Genomic DNA, 20,796 nt, shown 5'->3' on the forward strand with positions numbered 1-20,796 from the left:
AGGGGGCTCAGGACTGGAACAGAGGATCAGGGTGCAGAGGGATGAGGGAGCTCAGGGTGTTGGAGAGGCTCAGGGCAGCCTGCCTTGCCATTACTGGAGAGTGGGTACTAGGACCCTGGAACAGCAAACATCACTTCTGCCCAATATCCCTCTATTCCAGCAGCAGGAGCAGGCAGGGGACAGGCGCATGCTGCTTTTTGTCAGGCAGGGACACAGCACTGCAGGGGGCGACATGCAGGGGGAGGGGTGGCAGGGAGGGGCCAGGGCCCAATCCAGGCAGGGCTAGGGGAAAAGACTCATTTCCAAATATTGCTGGAGCAGGGCCCCCAGCCCTGAATATTCCTGGAGCCCGAGCACCGCAAATGTATATAACCTGTCGCCTATGACCATAAGCCAACACAATATCCCACTGAGATTTGAACTCAGATTACAGGATTCAGAGTCCTGAGTGCTGCCCATTACACCATGGGACCAGCTTGTGCTGCCTTCTCTGCACATCGGTGACCCTCATGGGGCTGGCTTGTGTAAGGGGGCTCTTGGCCCTTTACTAAAACTTAGCGTGTGTGTGTGGGGGGGTTGGTTGGCTAGTTCCCAGCACCAATAGAAGGGGGAAGGATCAATGGGAAATCAGGACCCTGAGACTGACAGTCCCCAGGGACAATGGGGAGAGGCCAAAGCTCCAAGTTAGCTGCACTGACAGGCCAGACAGTGTAATGAGGGAGTCACCAGGCCAGGGGGTCCCATCCTCCATGTGAGCTGGAACTACCTGGGCGAGAGTGGGGCAGAGCTAAGGAGAGAGCAGGAGCCTGAGAAGAGCTGGGGAGCAGAGCTGTGCAGGTGTAGTGCCAGAAACTGCTGCATGTAGGAATTTGCAACCTGTAGCAGTTACTGATACCTGAAGTTGTTCTTATATGCTGACTTGCCCTAAATGGCTTAAACTTGACAGTGGTTTCTCTAGCGAAGGCCAGTTCCTGGCCTCTTGGTCCAGACATCCTCCTTCATATCAGGCTAGGGTGACCGGATGTCAAAGATTAAATATCAGGGCACGGAGGGCGGAGCAAAAATAAAAGCTGGAGGGCCCCCCCGCCGCCAAGCGGCAGTGGCACAGCCCCATCTCCAACCAACTCTCGGCTCCAACTCCCATTACACCCCTAGGTACCCCATCCCCTCACTCCTGGGCCCAACCTGGGCTCCGAGCTCTGCAGCCGAGCCATGATCCGGGCCCCTCCTGCAGCTCCCGGGCAAGGGGTGAATCAGGCAGCTCCTGGCAGGAGCGTTTCAGCTCCACGTGTGTCTCTGCCCCCTGCCCACCTGGGCCCTGCCTGCTCCGCGCTGCCCCTAGCCCCACTGCGCTGCCCTGCAGGCTGCAGGGCTAGAGAAGCTTCCGCCCTGCACTCCCGGCCATGACCATGGCCTGTGTGCAAACCTGGGAGGGAGGAAGAATGCCGCGTGCTTGGGGAAGAGGCAGGGCCAGGGCGAGGATTTGGGGAGGGATCCAGTGGGGCAGTGAGGGGATGGGGCTGGGGGCAGGGCCAGGGCCGGGATTTGGGGAGGGATCTAATGGGGGAATGAGGGGGCGGAGTTGTGGGGGGCAAGTATCCCTCCAGACTATGCCTGTGTGCTGGAGAAGAGGACAAAGTTATTTGTTTGTCCAGGGTCCTGATCGGTCGGGACGTGGGATAAACAAGCAAATATAGGGACAGTCCCGATAAAATCGGGACGTCTGGTCACCCTACGTCAGGTTTCAAGTTGAGAATCATTTCCCATTCCCACTCTGCGGGAGGGGAGACTTTTAAACTCGCTCTCTGTGCGACTGCACATGGCTAAGCAAAGAGAACAAACCCCAAATCCCAGGTTTGCGGTGGGAATTCTGTAATTCAGATGACTTCACACCTGGTCATTATGATTCTTTACCAGTTTCTCTGGCATTGGGGCATATTTTTTTCATTCCCAGCTGTGATGGCCGAGTGGTTAAGATGTGGGAGTTGAAATCCAATAGGGTTCTCCTGTGCAGGTGTGAATCCTGCTCACAGCATGGCCTGTGTTTTAGCCAGTCTCTCACCCGGGCAACACCTCTGTACAACCCCCTGAGACACTCTCAATTCTCTCCCCACCCCAAGTAAATCCTGTTCTGCTCCTTTCATAGAGATCCCTGGGACACCACCTCACACTGTGTCCCTGAGGGGTCAGGCAAACTCTCAGCACCTGATGCCTCTGCCACTCACCTGATGCCCCATAGATCAGCCATAGCTCTGGTTCTGCTCCTCTCTCTAGAGTGCGAAAGGAGCCAAGTCAGCGACTCCATGGGAGCTATGGGGCTGCAGCACCAACAGAGAAAAAATAGGTGCTCAGCACCCACTGACAGCCACCTCCCCCCACCCACACACACACTACAGGCCTTGTTGACAAGCCCCTCCTCTTCCCTTTCAGTGCCTCCCACTTGCCAGTGATCAGCTGTTCAGTGGGGTGCAGGAGGCGCTGGGTGGGGAGGGGAAGGAAAGAGGTGGGGGTGGGAGAGGAATGGGGCAGGAAGGTGCAGGAAGGGAAGAGATAGGACGGGGTGGGGACAGAACCTGAGGAGGAAAGGGGGGGATTTGTCCCAATCCCCTCTAGGGCCAGCCCTGAAGGGAAGCACTGACTATTACAGAGTGTTAGACTGAAGATCTACAGGTCCCTGGTTCCTGGGCTTTGTCAGGCCCTGTCCTCCCTCTTTGTGCAGGGGTGGCTTGTTTTCTGGGAGCACAGCAATGCCTGAACCCAAGGTGAGTTCCTGAGCTTGGGCTCTGCAGTAGGAAAACATAGAACAGGCTTCTGCCCCTAGTTGGCCCACCTCACCTTTAATAATGAGAACTGTCTTTCCCAACATGGCAGGAAGAAAGTGAGGCAGGGCAGCCCTCAGGAATGGTGCCAGAGGGCTGCTGGGCAGTGACAGGCAGAGATTGGGGATGGAAGCACCTCTGTGCAGGGAAGGGGCATCTGTAAAACTGACCCCACACACTTCTCCTCCTCTGGGCACCTAGAGCTGAGGCAGCTGGTGCTGACGGCTCCAAGGGAAGGCTTAAAAGCCACAGAGCAACTGAGGTCAGGGCTAGAGGAGGGCAGGACCATGCCTAGGTGTGACCTTCAGACAGGCGCAAAATCACCCAGCCAGGCTGCTCCCTGCCATGCCAAACACCCACTGAAGGTCACCAGCACGCAGGGCAGCTGCTGATGCTCTGTGGATAACATCACAAGTTGGTAGGAAAGCAGGGCCAGCCCCCATGGTGGGGCCTCTGACTGGTCCCACTCAAGGTGCTCACTTTTGCAGTGGGGCAGGAGATTTTACACCAAGAGGCTTTTCCCCAGCTGTTGAGAAGCAGAGAAACACCCAGGCTCCGAAGACGCTATGTAGCAAGTAGCCTCCAGCACAGGGACAGGCGCACACACTAGCCTGGGCAGCCGCCCATTTTCTCTGGCAAATCAGGAAGGGCAAAGGCTAGACTGGAAGCACCTGGGTCTCATGTCCCAGCCTTTGTGATGCCCACCCACTAACTCCTTCCTGGGGCTCTAGCTGAAGCCAGAGCATTGGCCTGAGCGGCCAAGAAGAGGTTCCAGCCCTAAAGGGAGCAGAACTTTCAGCACAATGGTAAAACTGCAGAAACACAACCACCAAGGGACTCAAACTCTCAATCTTCTAATCCACACTCAGACACCTTAGCCATTAGGCCACATGGTAACACACAAAGACACCCCTCCAAGCACTTCTTTGGAAAAGTTGGACATTGTGTTTCTCAGGTCATCTACTGAAGGGGGCCGAGACTCTGTGGGCACAAGAAGTCGAGTTCCCAGCAACACATGAGACTTAATTCTATGGAGCCAGGTGCAGGGATTTGGCAGGGAGGCTCAGGCATGGGGGGACTGGGGTGCAGCAGATGGACCAGCTGTCTACGTGTGGAGATTTAGTCACACTGAGGTACAGAAGAAAGGAGGAGGAGGAATCCTGCTGACAGGCAGTGGATGTGCAGAAAAAGAGGAGAGGTTCCTGGGACTTTTTTTGCCTCTCTTTGCCTACCTGCTTGCTCTTGTGGTGAATGGGGAAAATGGTCTCAACTAATTCAGTTGGTAAAACATCAGGCTTTTAATCTTAAGATCCAGGGTTCAAGCCCCTGTCTAAAAACTCAGCTTTTAAGTGGCCTTGTGTGCCAGGAGCCAAATGATTCCTGGTGCTGTCCACCAGCCACATGCTGATTCCCAGAAGCCAATTCCATTTCCTGGAAAGCTTCCTTTCCTGAGAAATCAGGAGAGAGGCCACATCCACAGGAACAGGCCTGGAACATGCAGTCTCTGGCTGGCAGGAAGTGCTGTGGGGCCAGGTGTTGAGAAAGCTCAGAGGGAGACCAGCAGAGATGAAGGGGAGACAGAGAAGCAAAGAGTACAGAGGGTTCAGGTCCGGCTATTGTGGGGAACTTCCCTGGTTTATACATGACCCTGGTGCAATTGGCCAGAGAGAGGATCTGAGTCCCCACCCCCTTACCCAGAGGTCTGCCTGACCCCAAGGACGCTCTTTCTACTCTCATGTGTGGCAGAGTCCTCATAACCCCAACAAGGCTGGGCCCAGGAATCTTGTCGTGCTCACTTGAAAAGGGCTAAAGGGAGATCACAACCAGCGTCTCTGGAGTGTCAGGGCAGGTCACAGTCTCTCCCTCACATGTCCCAGGCCTCCTTCCCAGGCCCTGGCTGTGCTGCAGGGACACCATGGGCTGGACACTTGCTCTGGCAGTGGCCACATGCTCTAGGTGACAGGACCCTTGTTCCCAGTGTCAGCCCCCATGTAGGGGATATGATTCCCCCACCCCCGAAGGTCTGGCCTGCAAGGCCTCTGGATTGGTGGCATCTCCTTGTGCTGGGCCTTCTGCCCAGGGTCCCTTTCACTCTCCCAAGCTGCTCACTGCACCCACCTCCAGCCCCAGTGCTGCTGCGGCTCTGCCTCCATCTCCCTGGGCTGCTCCTCTGGTCTCTCTGGCTCTGCTTGCTGCAGCTCTTCTCCCAGCATAGATCTGCTCCCTGGGCAGCTTCTGTGGCTCATGCTGCTCCGGCTCAGTTCCTAGCATGGATCTGCTCTGGTTCTCCCTGGCTGGCACAGCTATTCTCCCCGCCTCTTCTCGGGCTCCTGCTTTCTCCTTAGCTGGGTCCCACTCTGACCCCGGTAGTTCCAGCTCACACAGATGATGGGATCCCCTGCCCTGGTGACTCCCTCATTACACTGCCTGGCCTGTCAGTCGGGCTAACTTTGGAGCTTTGGCCTCTCCCCATTGCCCCTGGGGACTGTCAGTCTTAGGGTCCTGATTTCCTATTGATCCTTCCCCCTTCTGTTGGTACTGGGAACTAGCCAACCAAAAACCCACTGCGCTTTAGTAAGGGGCCAACAGTCCCTTACACGAGCTGGCCCCGTGAGGGTCACCGATGTGCAGAGACAGCAGCACAAGCTGGTACCATGGTGTAACGGGCAGCACTCCGGACTCTGAATCCTGCATTCTGAGTTCAAATCTCAGTGGGATGTTATGACAAACCCCTAGAGCTCACAATGCTTAACTTCCCTGTTTCTAGCTGCGCAAGAGCAAATCTTTCTCCTCTTGCTGGGTGACTTGCCCTCTAGAGCCTGGTTGTGAGGGCCGCAATGGGTTGGGACTCTAGAACTTGCTACTCTGGTTGCTGATACCTGCAGTCCTGTGGTTTGACCAGATGCTTGGGATTCTTGCAGCTTTGTCTGATGCCCACAAGTTTGGCCATTTTGCTTGCAGCCACATGTTGCCTCTTGTCCACATGGCACTTGAAGGAAGGAGTGTCAGAGCCAGGCTTGATAGTCAGGGCTAGGCAGGATGGAGGAAGAGTCCCAGGCTGGAGCCCAACACACCTTTTCTGCTCTGGGCACCTAAAGCAGAGGCGGCTGGTGCTGACAGCTCCAAGGGAAGGCTTAAAAGCTGCACAGCAACTGAGGGAGGGGCAAGAGGAGGGAAGGACCAGGTCCGGCTTTAGGAAGTGCAGGGCCCAATTCGAACATTTTTGGAGGGGCCCTGGCAGGGATGACTTAAAAAAAAAAGTGGAAAAAAAAGCCTTTCATTTCTTTCATGTATTATTTACTGTCCATAACTATATGAATAATAAAATTATATATTATATACATTGCATCATATATGCTGTTGTTTGGCTATTAATGACCGCCATTTCACATGTATGGGTCCCCGCCACTCCCTGGGGGTGTGCACATGTGTTGGTCCCAGCTGCTCCCTGCCCCCCTCATTGAAGCAGGTGTGCAGGGTTACTGCCCTGGAAACTGCAGGGCAGCAGTGGACATGGGGCTGGCTGGAGGCAGGGCAGGGGCTGACTGGAGGTAGGGTCTGGCTGAAGGCAGGGCAAGGGGTGTGGGGCTGGTTGGAGACGGGGGTGTGGGGCGGGCTGGCTTCAGGCAGGGTCGCAGGGGGGTGCAGCAGGGGTTTGCAGGTCTGGAGACAGCGGAGTGTGGAACTGGCTGGCTTCAGGCAGTGGGGTGCAGCAGGGGTTGACTGGAGACAGGGCAGAGGGTGTGGGCTGGGCAGGGTGTGCAGGGCTGGTGCGGACAGCAGTGTGTGGTGGGCTGGCTGGCTTTGGGCAGGGTTGCAGGGGTGTGAGGCAGGGGCCGGCTGTGGGCACGGGGTGCAGAGCTGGCTGCAGGCAGCGGGGGCCAGACTACTTTGGGCAGGTCAGGGGGTGCAGCAGAGGCAGCTGGAACCCCGGCCCTTTAAGTAGCCCCCAAACCCCCTTCTACCCCACCCCGGACCTTTTAAATAGCCACGGGAGCGCTGGGGAATGCATGGGGGTGGCGGGGTTCCGGCGGCTATTTAAAGGACCGGGGTGGCAAAGGCAGCTGGAACTCCGGGGCCTTTAAAAAGCCCCTGGAGCCCCTCACTGCCTCAGGCTCCGGGGGCTATTTAAAGGGCCCATAGCTCCAGCCGGGGTCGCGGGGCTTGCCGCGCTCCAACCGGAGCCACCAGGCTTGCCACACTCCGGCCGGACGCGGCAAAGCCCCACTGCCCCACTCTCCCAGCTGGAGCCCCAGCTGGAGCGCGGCAAGCCCCGCCGCCCTGGCTGGAGCTCTAGCTGGGAGAGCGGGGCCGCGCCGCACTCCCGCCGGCGCTTCGCTCAAAGGAGCAGGACCATGGAAGACCCCGGAGCAGACCGCAGCCGGGGACCGGGGTAAGTTAAAAAAAAATTAAAAAGGTGCCTAAGGTGCGGGGCCCTCTTAGGCGTGGGGCCCGATTCCCCGGAATCGGTCGAATCGGCCTAAAGCCGGCCCTGGGAAGGACCATGCTTATGCGTGGCCAGCAGACAGCCACAAAGACACCCGGTCAACCTGATCCCTGCTGCCTGGCATGCCAACCCCCCCTGAAACGTGCTTAATACACTCAGTGATCAGCAGGGAAACCTGTCAAAATGTGTGTGCGAGGAGAACCTGCTTGGCTTGGAAGGGAGCGAGGAAAAAGAGCGAGTGAAAAAAATAACCAGAGAGAGAGCGAGAGCAAAAAGAACGTGAAAGGCAGAGAAAGAAATAAAGGGAGAGAGAAAAATAGAAAAAGAAGGAAAGAAAGGAAGAGCATGAAAGGTAGAGGGGGAAAAAGAAAGTGAGAACATACAAGCTAGAGAAGGAAAGGAATGAAAAAGAACGAATGAAGCACAAGCGCTAGTTGAAGCTGGAATGGGAGAGTCAGAGAAAGGACAGACTGACCCGTTAAGCAAGGTTGCACCCCAGATTCTCCATGTTGGGGGGCACAGGCCCCCTATTTCCATCCTGGCCCTGCTTGGGGGGACCATGCATAGGTGCCTGTTGACACCCCCATGCTCCGCGAAGGGGGGCAAGTTCCCCCATACCCTCAGGGCCGCTGAAAGCGGGTTCAGGCCCCAATGAAAAAAATTTTCAGACTCCCCAGCAAGAGTGGACCAGCTAAACAGGGCAATGAAGCCATGGAAGCCAGGCCCTGGTCCCTCTTCTGGACCACCGGACCCCAGTAATCTGTACCGGCTTTCCCCTTGCATGGCAATGGTGGTGCACTCACGCACTGGCACGCCTTTTAGTATCATGACTATTTATCTGTACAATAGCAGCACCTACAGAGAGCAGGGCAGACTCAAACCCCTGTTGTGCCAGGGGCTGCACAGACACAGAGACAGTCCCTGCCCCAGCTGAGATCAGGGCCCCGTTGGCCCAGGCGCTGCCCAGACACAGCGAGAGGTAGGCCATGCCCCAGAGAGTTTACAGGCTCCATATCCAAAAAGTGGGAGGAGAAACAGAGGTCCAGGGTCACACAGCAGCTCTGAGAGTAGAACTCAGGAGTCCTGGCTCCTCTTGCTCTAACCACTAGACCCCACTCTGCTCCCAGAGATGGGGCTAGAACCCAGGAATCCTGGCTCCCCAAAAGGGGGGGAGTAGGGTCTAGTGGTTAGAGGAAGGGAAGCTGGGAGCCAGGACTCCTGGGTTCCATTTCCAGTGCTGAGATCAGGCACCAGTGCTCCAAGCATGTGCTTGGTGGCAACACTCCAGCCCCCGCCCCCCCTTTTTTTGGAGGGGGGGGCAGGCAAAAAGCCAGGAGCCAGCCCTGAACCAAGATGTTCCCTGTCAGCTGAGGCTTTCAGGCTGAGCTGGAACTGACCCTGCAGTTCTGGCTTCAGTCACAAGATGGCGCTCACGGCAGCCTGAGGTGCCCAGGCTGGACTGCAGGTCAGGCTGCCCTGCCGCTGGGGAGCCGGAGTGTCACCCCCGTAGGGCGGCTCCAGGCACCAGCAAAGCACCTGCTTGGGGCAGCCCATTTGCAAGGGCAGCATGGGAGCTGAGAACCAATAGAGGGCTCTGGGAGCTGTAGTTCCTTGGTTAGCTCCCTGCCTATAGAGCCAACCCTGGAGCAGGGAAAGAACTACATTTCCCAGCATTCCCTTGGCCACTACCAACTGGAAAAGAAGGAGGGGGACCTCATGCGGCAGCGTGCTGTGAGTGGAGAGTTGCACTGTGAATGGAGGAAGACCATATTTTAACATTCAAAAAACAGGACACTCCAGGGGCAGGGAAGTCCCACTCTGCCCCCATCCACTGCCTCCGACTGCCCCCCACAGAAACCCCAACCCATCCAATCCCCCTGCTCCCTGTCCCCTGATCACCCCCTCCTGGGACCCTGCCCCCAACTGCCCCCCAGGACCCCACCCCCTTTCTAAGCACCATTGGTCCTTGTCCCCTGATTGCCCCCTCCCGGGACCCCTGCCCCTAACTGCCCCTTGGAACCCCACCCCCTTTCTAAGCCTCCCTTCTCCTTTTCCCCAACTGCCCCCTCCTGAGACCCCATCAATTTCCCCCCAGGACCCCACCCCCTACCTGTCCCCTGACAAACCCCTGGGACTCACATGACTATCCAATCGCTGCCTGTCCGCTGACTGCCCCCCCCACCTCTGACCCATCCAACCCCCCCTGCTCCCTGTCACCATGGACACACACTAATGCACAGCTGTGAGTGTGCTGGGGGAGCTGGTCTGAGCAATTTGAAGTGACAATTCTGTGAGAACAGAAATATTGTGTAGTGAAGCAGCTGCACATCAAGTAGTTGTGGCTGAGTGATTAAGGTGATGGACTAGAAATCCACAGGGGGGTTTCCCCATGCAGGTTCAAATTCTGTCAACTACGGAAGCATTAGTGTGTTATTGTTGTTGTTGTCGTCTTAGTGCCTGAGCATCCATGGAGCCAAATTTGGTCTCACTCTGAGGTTGTCTACACTTAAAATACTGCTGTAGCACTTTGGAGTAGACAGTTGCTACAGTGAGGGGAGAGGTTTTCCATCCCTGTAGTAGCTGCATTGACAGAACAATCTTTCCTTTCATTTAGCACTATCTAACCATGGCTTAGGTCAGCTTAATTATACTGGTCCTAGGGTTTTTCACACCCTGAAAGACGTACTTGTTAGAGGGTTTATCCCATCAACCTCCCATTCCCTGGTCCTTGTCATGTGACCAGAGAGCAGCAATGCAGGAAGCTCAAAGGTGCAAACAATTCAATGTTTATTGGGGTAAACTTCCAGCAAGCAATGATTCCAGTTTCCTTCCTCAGGATCCCGCTTCCCAGCTCTGACACCACAGAGGCTTGCCTGTGTCCCTGTTCCCCTTCCCTGTTCCTATTCCCCCCCTTAGCAAAACATAATTCTAATTCCCCTACCCCCATTCCCATTCCCCCTCTTACTTCCTAACTGACTGCAGAATATATAGTAAAACTTGAGTTCTGCTTAGCTGTGCCTTAACCAATCATTTTACTGAAATGTAACTAACCAATCCTAACATATTGTAACATGATTATCTAACCAATTATACCCCACTGCCTTAATTGGTTTACACCCAACAAATTAATTATACAGCAGGCTGAGACAATCACAGCACGAGATAGAGATTATACAGACAAGCAATAGCAAAGTGGGGACTACAGTGACAGCACAACAAAGAAATGAGAATTTCACACCCCAGCTATTGACCAGTGACTTGTTCCCAGATAGGATGCTATCCTGGTAGAGGCTGGTTGCTTAACTCTCTGGCCCCCAGGGCAGGATTTTGAGGTTCACCATTACTGTCTCAGAATGCCAGCACCCATCTTTTGTTCACTTAAAATGTGAGCAGGGAGATTCCAACACCTCAGAACTCATGGCTCTCCAGGAAACATGTAACTTTAGGTCCAGGTGAGTGTGTCTAAAAATCAGCTGTGCTGTAGAAGGTCTCTAGGAGTTGAAAGAGATGTGCCATCTCGACCTCCCTAAAGAGTTCATCAACTATTAATGAAAACTAGGATTGATAAGTCATATTCTTTGTAGTATCAGGATGGTGGACTGGTCTAAAGTGCTAGTTATAAGACTTTTTCTTCCAGTCCCATGGGTGTTCTGGTCTCTGCATAGAGACATGGTTTCACATCCCACTCCTGACATTACGATTTAATTCTATCTGGAGAGAATGGCCTCACTTCAATCTCCTTTGGAACAATAGAACACCATTTGCTTAGCTTTTCTATTCCAGTAGCTGTGAGAGAAGCTCCAAACCAGGGGGAAACAGGGCTTCTTCTCTCGACCCATCATTTTTTGTCTTCCTTCATTCCAAGCCATTTTCTCAAATACATCCGTATTTCCCACACTTTTATGAAACATTAGGCTCATCATTTAATTGCCACACAACTGTACTTATGAAGTGAAGTGAAACACAATATTTTTTGGATATTCTTGCAGAAGAGTTTTGTTTTCTGACCTGGAATTGAACAGGGGCTACCCGAGGGGGACAATGCTGCTCCCTTTTCTTGACTCATCCAAAAAACAGAAGTTCGTGGTGCCCTTTGTTTCCCTGTTCTTCAAACACCTGTCAGGGTGGCCTAGGGAGACTTGGCCCTGACTCTCAGGGTCCCTCCCTGCCCTGCCTTTCTATGTGATTCTGTTGTGTGGGTTTGTGCTGAGCTGTTTTGCACAGTGTCACTTTGCACTCTGATGCATTGTTTCGTGTTGTATGGTTTTTGCACCGCCTTGTGTTGCACTGGTTTGAGCTGAGCTCTTTTGCAGTGTGTCATTTTGCCCCATGGGGCGTTCATTTTCATGGTGCTGAATTGTCGGGCTTTGCACTCCTACGTGTTGTCACTTTGTGCTGTGGAATGTCAGTTCACGCTGAATTGTTAGATGTTAGATTAGGGTGTTTCCACTTTTGTTGTTGTTTATATTGTATTGCGATGGCATCGAATTATAGAGCTGTACGGCTGCAAGAGCCCTGGAGAGGTCATGAAATCCAGCCCTCTCTGCTGAGGCAGGGCCAAGCAGAGACGATGCATTGGGGGCATGTGGGATCAAGTGCCCCCAGCAGTCGGCCCAGGCAGCGAGCAGAAGGAGGGAAGCAGAGCCAGAGCAGGTTGTCTATGGGACCAAGTATATGCAGAGTATCCTTGACAGAGGTTTGTTCAACCTGTTCTTAAAAACCTCCGAGGACAGAGACTCCACAGACACCCTTGTGAACCTATTCCAGAGCTTAACTACCCTCAGAGTTAGAAAGCTGTTCCTAACATCTAATGTGAATCTCGCTGGCTGCAGATTAAGCCCATTACTTCTTGTCCTACCATCAGTGGACATGGAGACCAATTGATCATTGTCCTATTTATAAAGACCAAACTTTTCCCTCTGCAATCATCCGTTAAATGGTTACTATCCTCTCTTCTTGCCTAGGGTACAATGGAAGAGGAGAAAATACCCTCTTAACATAGGAATGCAAATGTCAGTTTGGTCTCTCTTCATGTTTTACTGAAGCTCAGAAAGAGGAAGAAACATGACCTGCCGAAGAGAACAGAGAGTTTGTTTCATTTTGATCTGTGAGTATTAGCAGAAGAGTGACACCTTAGGTTTGTTGCAACCACCCACCATGAGGCTTGAATTTATGATGGTGGGATTAAGAGCATCATGCTCTACCAACAGAGCTAACTAGATTTAAAGTCAGTCAACTGCCCAGTCGCAGTGTAGATAGAAGGTGCCCTGAAGGTGTTTATTTGTGAACTGAGGTTCCCTGTCTGAGGCCTGGTCTACAATACGCTGTTAAACCGATTTTAACAGCGTTAAATCGATTTAACGCTGCACCCGTCCACGCTACACTGCTCTTTATATCGATTTAAAGGGCTCTTTAAATCAATTTCTGTACTCCTATAAAACGAGAGGAGTAACGCTAAAATCGATATTACTATATCGGATTAGGGTTAGTGTGGACACAAATCGACGTTATTGGCGTCATTATTTTACAGTAGCTACCCACAGTGCACTGCTCCAGAAATCGACAGCTAGCCTTGGACCATGGACGCACACCACTGAATTAATATTCCTAGTGTGGACACGCACAATCGACTTTATAATATCTGTTTTATAAAATCAGTTTAAGCTAATTCGAATTTATCCTATAGTGTAGACGTAGCCTGACATTTGCCTTCTTTCCTGGTTTGTTATGTCTCCAGCGAGCAAACCAAAGCTGTCACTAGGCTGATTAGATGCTGCTTTCTAGCCCAGTGAGCTGGGGTTGATTTAACATGCTGCCGCCATCAGCTGGTCAGAGCAACCAGGGCGGGAGGTCAGAATTTAGGATTCTCCCACCAAGGGGAGGTGCTGTTGGACTCATCTAGTGGGGGAGAGTCTGAAAAAGTTTCTTGGTTCCCAGAGAGGAGGCAGACAAGCTGGTGCCACACACACATTTTCACAGGGAATCAGGCCCCCCCTTGGGAAAAACTCAAAAGAAGCCCAGACCCAGGAGTGTCAGAGAAGAGAATCACTGTTTGCTTTAAGAGATGGGTGAGGGAAACCTGCAGGTCCTTAGATCCCTCCAGCACCTGATAGAACCATTTGAGGGGAAAGTCTGGGGAAGCCAAGGAGAGGGAAAAAGGCCTTGCAGCTGTTGTGCAATCACCATGCTCTCAGCAGAAGGGTCCGGGGAGCTCTGCTCTCAGAACACACAAGATGGCAAAGTTCAGAGCCCTGTTGCACGGAGTCAGACTGTGATCAGCTCACAGTGAGAGGAAGCAACACTCCTCCTTTGGTCTCTATGCCAGAGCTTCTATCATCTGAGTGTCCTTCCTGCAAGAGTCGGCTGCTGAGAGGGTTGCGATGGGGTAAATGAAGGCAGAGGAGGATTGTTCCTCCTGGGTTTTTTTTTGCGTGGCTCTGTGATCCTGCTGGAGGAAGCATCGTTAGAGTTTGTTTCAGTGGCTTGTGTTGGGCTGAGGTTGTGACCCTGAGTACAGGGGTTTCTGTACTCTCTGTTCTTAACCCCTCAGGGAGTGGACAATGGAGCACTGTCAGAAAGTGGATAGAAAGTAGCCTAAGAAAGTGTAGCATAAGTGAGAAAAAAAAACAACATTATCAACTCCCTGGTGGTCTAGTGGTTAGGATTTGGCACTTTCATTACCAAGCCCTGGTTTCAATTCCCAGTTGGGGAAAGCTGACTTCCATTAAAAAAAGCTTCAGTTATTCTTCACTTGCAATGTAAGTAAATCTGTGGCTGTTTCTTGATTTTCCCAGTGTCTCCATCGCAGGGCTGGCTCCAGGCACTAGGGATGGCCAATGGAATGGGGAGGCTTCTGTGGCTATTGGGTCCTCTCAGTCTCTCTTGGAGGGAAGTACTCACTGCCAAAAGTGGCAGAGGTAGAGCTGCCGCTGACTGCAGCTTTTTTATTTTTTCTTTCCGCTTGGGGTGGCAAAAATGCTGGATCTGGCCCTGTTCCATGGAAGACAATTTGTTAAACGACTCAGCCTGAGTCCTTAGGTCTTAATCCTGAAGATATTGTCCCATCATGGGGCCATTTCCATCCTCTCTTTCATTCAGAAGCACAATTTTCCTTGCATAGCCACAGGAACAGCAAGATCTTTCTCTGTCCCTTGTGCAAAGCAGGGGGCCAAATTCCATGGAAACAATGGATGAGTTGGGGCCCTGGGCAGGTTTCTCTCCAATACAGGCTCTTATAAGTTCAGACTAGTGAGTACTAGATAGATAAAGCGAGTTAGGCTTATGTTTGTTTTCTTTATTTGCAAATGTGTATTTGGTTGGAAGGAGTTCAAATTGGTATTTTGCTGAAAAGGTTTTAATTTGTACTTGTATATTTAGGCTGGGAGGGTATTCCCAGTGTCTACAGTTGAAAGACCCTGCACCTATTTCATTTTTTTAAATTTACAAAGATAATTTTTGCTGTTTTTTTCTTTCTTTAATTAAAAGCTTTTCTTTTTTAAGAACCTGATTGTTTTTTATTCTGTTGAGACCCCAGGGGACTGGGTCTGGATTCACCAGGGAATTGGTGGGGAGAAAGGAGGGAAGAGGGAGAGAGAGGCTGATTTCTCTCTGTGCCAGGATTACTTTCTCTCAGGAAGAGTCTGGGAGGGGGAAAGAGAAGGAGGGAGGAAGGTGAATTGTCCTCTCTGTTTGTTTTAAGATTCAAGGAGTTTGAATCACAGTGATCTTCCAGGGTAACCCAGGGAGGGGAAGCCTGGGAGAGGCAACGGTGAGAGAAAGGGTTTACTTTCCTTGTGTTAAGATCCAGAGGGTCTGGGTCTTGGGGGTCCCCAGGCAAGGTTTTGTGGGGACCAGAGTGTACCAGGCACTGGAATTCCTGGTTGGTGGCAGCGCTACAGGTTCTAAGCTGGTAATTAAGCTTAGAGGAATTCATACTGGTACCCCATCTTTTGGACGCTAAGGTTCAGAGTGGGGATTATACCATGACAGATGGTTACCAGCCATACCGTCCCGTCTGCTGCTTTGCAAGTTGACAATGACAGTTACCAGTTATACTGAACCGTCTGCTGCTGTCATGGATGCTCCTGGCCGGCCTCGGTGAGGCTGGCCAGGGGCGCATGGACAAAAATGGGAATGACTCCCCAGGTCATCCCCTTCTTTGAGTTTTGTCTAAAGGGAGAGTCAGTCCTGTCTAGACTATCAGGCAAGCCTACTAAAGAACAAGAGAGTCAAACAGCCACTCTGGGTGAGAGCCCCAGGCATCCCGCAGAAATGATGAGCTGCATGCCATTCCAGGGGGGTCCCCTGCAATAACCCCACCCATAGCTTCCTCGTCCCCCACCTTTCCTGGGCTACTGTGGCAGTGATCCCCCTGTTTATGTGATGAAGTAATAAAGAATGCAGGAATTTGAAACAACACTGACTTTATTGCCTCTGCAAGCAGAGCTCAAAGGGGGCCAAAGCCGCAGAATTGCGGCCACACTAACCCTAATCCGACATGGCAAATACCGATTTCAGCGCTACTCCCTTCGTCGGTACAGATGTCGGTATTAAGAGCCCTTTATATCGATATAAAGGGCTTCGTTGTGTGGACGGGTGCAGGGTTAATGCGATTTTATGCTGCTAAATTAGATATAAACTTGTAGTGTTGACCAGGCCAGAGAGAGCAGCAGGTTTTCCCTACTGTTTCCTGTTCTTGTTTTCTTGACTAGTTCTCCTCCACACCAAGTTGCTCTTTTACTTTGTGAGTCTGGCAAGCTCAGTTGGCAGAGCATCAGACTTTTAATTGGATGGTCCAGGGTTCAAGTCCCTGGTCAGGTGATAAACTACTCCTCAAGATCTTAAACTGTCTTTCTGGAGTCCTCTTTGACATAACTTTCTCTTGTCAGGATTTTCCCTTTCCTCAGAAGGGCCTTTTTCTGTGTGTGTTTGAAGGGGCAACTTCCGGACAGCCCCTCTGTCCTTGCAGCCTGGACGAATAAAGGCCTCTGGGCATATAGCATGTTCCTTCCCTGCACACACACACACATAGAATATCCCTAGGAATTAGAATCACCTGCTGCTTTCCCCTTTCCTGCTGGATCCCCAAATGACGATGCTCTTCAGCCTAAACCCATATCCCCTCTTTTCCCAGTGCCCCTCAGTCCCAAACTTCAGTCCCTTCTATGCACACTGCTTCTCACTCCGAACCAGAGCCTACTCCTTTTCACCCTTCTCCTCTGTCCCTACTCACAGCCCCCTCAATCCCAACCCACAGGCCCCTCCTGCTCACGCTGATCCTCAATCTCAACCCACAGCCCCCTCCTATTCCCAGTGCCTCTCAATCCCAACCCACAGCTCCCTCCTTCCCTCCAGCAGCAGGTGCTTCAGACTCCCTCAGGAAGATTTTCTTGCAAGGTTTCGTGTATGAGTCTGCATGTGGATTTTACAGTATGTTGGAAATATGTTGGATTGCTTGCTGAAATGATCACTTTTGCCTGGTGTTGGATTCCCAGTGTCCTTGTTATTGGGGTAGGAGAAATAAAGCGTTGTTATCCTTGTTGTGTAAATTGAGGGCAGCACAACTCGGCAGACCCTGACTGAGGGACTCACGCTCAGTTCAATAGCACTTGCTAGGCAGGGGACAGGGGTTTGAAAGCCAAATTGGCTGGCGCATGGGTCCTAATACTAAAATTTAGGGTTAGATCAGTGTTAGGACAGGGTGGCTGTGGAGGGATGAGTGAGTCCGCAGACAAGTTAGTGAGAATAGTGCCTTCTTATTTTCCCCCCTTTCCACCCAGGGTGGCAGGTGAACTCTACAGAAGCACCTCTGGCTTGTACTGACTAAGGACAACAGCTGTGAGTGGGGTGCAGAGAGGGGATGGCTCATGTTAAAGGACTTGTGGTTGCTGGACTTATGAACCGTAGGGAGAAGGACACGGCCCAGCTTATTTGGGGGTGGGTCTTTTCCTCTTCGTTTATGTTTATGCGTTGGGGCTGCTGACATGACTTCTGCTAACCCTGGCTTACATTGCAATGCAGACATACCCTGAGAGGGCATCTATAACGTAATAAAAGCAGTGTGGCCCGGCTGGCCTGGATCATCTGACTTGGACTCCTGGGGCTCAGGTTGTGAGGCTATAAAGTGCAGTGCAGACATTTAGGCTCAGACTGGAGCCCAGGTTAGGAGACCCTCACCCTTTGTGGGATCTCGGAGGCTGGGTTCAAGCCCAAGTGTCTACACTTTAATTTTATAACCCAGCAGCACAAGCCCCACAAGCCTGAATCAACTGACCCAGGGTTTGAGAATAGTGACTTGGGTGTGTTTATGACAGTGCAGACATAATACTACGCTATGTCCACGCTGCAATGAAACACCCAGGGCTGCCCCATTCCAGCTCAGGCTCCCGAGGCTTTGTCCGTGGGGTGGTAAATTTGCAGTGTAGATGTCTCAGCTCAGGCTCAATACTGGGCTCTGGGTCCCCTCAAAGTTGGGAGGGAGTTTAGCAAGCAAAAAAGGTAAAACCGCAATGAAGTGCTACCCTGGACTCAGTGGCATTTCTCCATTGGTCTGCCTGCTTTGGGGCAGGGACAATAGCACATCCTGCTGCATTAATTATTTCATAGGATGGTTTAGAATTTTCATTCTCAGACACTGGGCACAAAGCAGGACTCAACCTTCGGCATAAACTAAATGAGCTGGCGACAGATTCTGGCAGCCACAATGAGCATTTGGTGTGAGAGCTCAGACCTGCCCTTGTCCCAGAGGGAGGGGGTCATCCATGAGGGGACTGGACCGCTGACTTACCAGCTCCTAATTCCCAAACGTTCAGTAACTCTGTTATCAGTGCCTGTGTGTGTAATTTAAACCATAAGAAAAACCACACTGGGCTAGACCAAGGTTCTTCTGACAACAGCCAAGAGCAAGTGCCCCAAAAGCCACTCAACAGGGCACCACTGGCAGTTATTATCCCTACCTCAAAAGCAGACAGACCAATGGAGAACTGCCATGAGTCCAGGGTAATACTTCCCTGCAGTTTTACCATTTCCACTTGCTAAACTCCCTCCCAACCTTCTGGGCTCCTAGACCTGCCCTAATGTTATGTCTACACTATGATTAAAACACCCAGGTCACCTGTCTCAAAGCCCAGGTCAGCTGACTCAGGGTTATGGGACTTGGACTGCAAGACTATAAAATTACAGTGCAGACATATGGACTCAAAGCCAACCTCTGAGACCCCACAAGGGGTGAGGGTTTCTGAACCCAGGCTTCAGTGTGAACACAAATATCTGCACCACAGTTTTTAGCCTCTCAGTTCTAGCTACATGAGCCCAAATCAAATGACCCAGGCCAGCCATGCTGCCATCTTTATCCCGGGAGAAATGGATTCTAAGGGTACGTTCCCATTGCAATGGAAGCCCAGGTGTGGCACGCTGTGCTTAAAGCAGCACCCTGCAAGCCCCATATTCACCACTCTCATATAGTGATGATACGTTTTGAACAAAGTCTGCCTGGTGAGGTATCATTTTAAAAATCTTGAACTGTTCATCTGTTGAACCTTAATGTTCTTCTTGCATTCTATGTGCTCACATTGGTTTGGGAAGTTATGAAGTTTGCTCTGTGTGCATTACAGAAATATGTTATGAAGTTGGGAAATGCCCCCCACCAGCCTATCAGGTGCGACAAGGGAGGAGCCAGACTCACTGCTGGCCTATTAAAGGTGGCTACAGTCCCAAGGACTATCCCAGGAACCGTGTACAATGCAGACTTCGCTGAGATAACACAGCAACAATGGACATTGCTTGACTCACATCATAGCAAAGGAGCTTTCTAGAAAGTTGGAAGAAACTATGGAAAGAGGGGAAGAGACATCATGACTTGGCATCTCTCCCCCACAAATCAACAGCTGGAAACACACCTGGATGACAAAACTGATTCATAAATCAGAAGAGAACAATAACAATACATTCAAATCAAAGTCCCCAAATAGCTAGTACTGGTTTTTCAGCCGAAAATTTTCAGTTTGGGGAACTTTGTTTTTCGCAGTCAGACCTTGCCAAGGGAAGCAGGGAGAAAATGTTTGAGTTGCCTCCTTCAGAACAGCTTAGCCTAGACACTCTAGCTTTGGGTCACTGTCATGGCTTTGCTGAGAACTGGGGTATTTTAATAATTTGGGGAGGTCTCAGGGTGTTTGGGGAGATTATGAGGCTGTTTCCTTTGAGATAAAACTAAGACATACAGGACTAGAGATTTTTTTTTTAGAAATCTGAGACTTAGACATTTTATTTAAAGCAAGGGAGTTTCTGAGCAGGGTTTTGTTTGCAAGAAGCAACATTGTTTGATCTGTCATTGTACCAAAGGGGGAGATGGTTGTCTACAAAGGAAGAGTGAAGACTAAATGCATCCGATGAGGATAGGATTCAAACCCATGCGTGCAAAGCACAATGGATTAGCAGTCCATCGCCTTAACCACTCGGCCACCTCATCTGAGGTGTCAGGAAATGGACATGATGAGAAATCTAAGGCAGCAAGAGACAGGGACACTAAGGTGTTCTTAAATACTAAGCGGAAGCAGGGCTGAATGAGCTCCCCCCTGACACGTACTGACCAGCTGTGGGAAAGGCTTCAGGAACAGACCATGTTTGCATAGACACACCTACTCTGCCTAGGTATGCAGCATCATGGGGCCGCTTCCCCAAAATGACCATTTTTAGCTGGTGGCGGGTTACAAATCACTTTAGCACTGAGTGGTATGAAATGTTATTATCCTTCCTGCATGAGTGAAGGGCAGCAGAACATACTTAGTCGGTCCTGATGGGTGAGGAATAGCATTTATTGGACTGCATAGAAGTGATTCAGAACGTCACCCTAAAGCAGTGGTCCCCAAACATTTCACACTGTGCCCTCTTATCCATGGCTGTGGGCCCTCTGAGCCACAGTTGAAAACTGGGGCGGGAGTGGGGTGTTGCTTGCTGAAGAAAGGGTTGCAGACAGGGGCAAGTGGGTCGAGGCCGAGCTGGCAGTCAGGGGCCCAGGCTGAGGGTGGGGTTGGAAAAGAGCTGGGACAGAGTTGGGCTGACTGGTGCTCCCTCCATGGGGGCTGACTGAGCCCCTGAGGTGCCCCTATGAATCTTCCTCTTTGTTCCCCTAGGAGTCATGCCCCACATTTTGGGGACCACTGAACCCTACACGTTAAGCAAGGGCTAGTGATGCCAAAGCCCAGGGAAAGGGAGAACAATTGCAGGGCCCCCAGCACTGGAACTAGGCCCCCTCACTTCTGTCTGTGGCTCTGCCCCCTGCAACACCTTCCACCCACAGCCCATCCACTATGTCACCTCTGTTCCACCCCTTCCCCCACTAGCCCCACCCTGTCACTCCTTTACACCCTGCCCCGCTGTGGCCCCAAGACCAGAGAAGCTCTGTGCCCCTGCTGCAGCCCCGGGCCATAGCACGGAGTGAGAGCTCCTCCAGCCCCTGGGGCTGACATGGGGGAGACTTTTCCAGGGGGACCTAATTTCTCCAGGGCCCCTAGTCATGGGCTCCACTGCCCC

General features: G+C 51.8%; 1 long non-coding RNA gene and 1 other non-coding gene across 2 annotated transcripts in view; both read right to left on the minus strand.

Moving 5' to 3' along the window:
- The window catches only part of LOC127040994 (uncharacterized), a 213,170-nt gene that overhangs the window by 51,951 nt on the left and 140,423 nt on the right, over positions 1-20,796 (minus strand). The gene's annotated exons all lie outside the window — the stretch shown is intronic.
- TRNAS-GCU (transfer RNA serine (anticodon GCU)) lies at positions 19,651-19,732 on the minus strand. The gene has a single exon. It is a non-coding gene; the product is annotated as a tRNA-Ser (tRNA).

The sequence above is a fragment of the Gopherus flavomarginatus genome (genome assembly GCF_025201925.1).
Source record: "Gopherus flavomarginatus isolate rGopFla2 chromosome 13 unlocalized genomic scaffold, rGopFla2.mat.asm SUPER_13_unloc_1, whole genome shotgun sequence".
NCBI classification, from domain to species: Eukaryota; Metazoa; Chordata; order Testudines; family Testudinidae; genus Gopherus; species Gopherus flavomarginatus.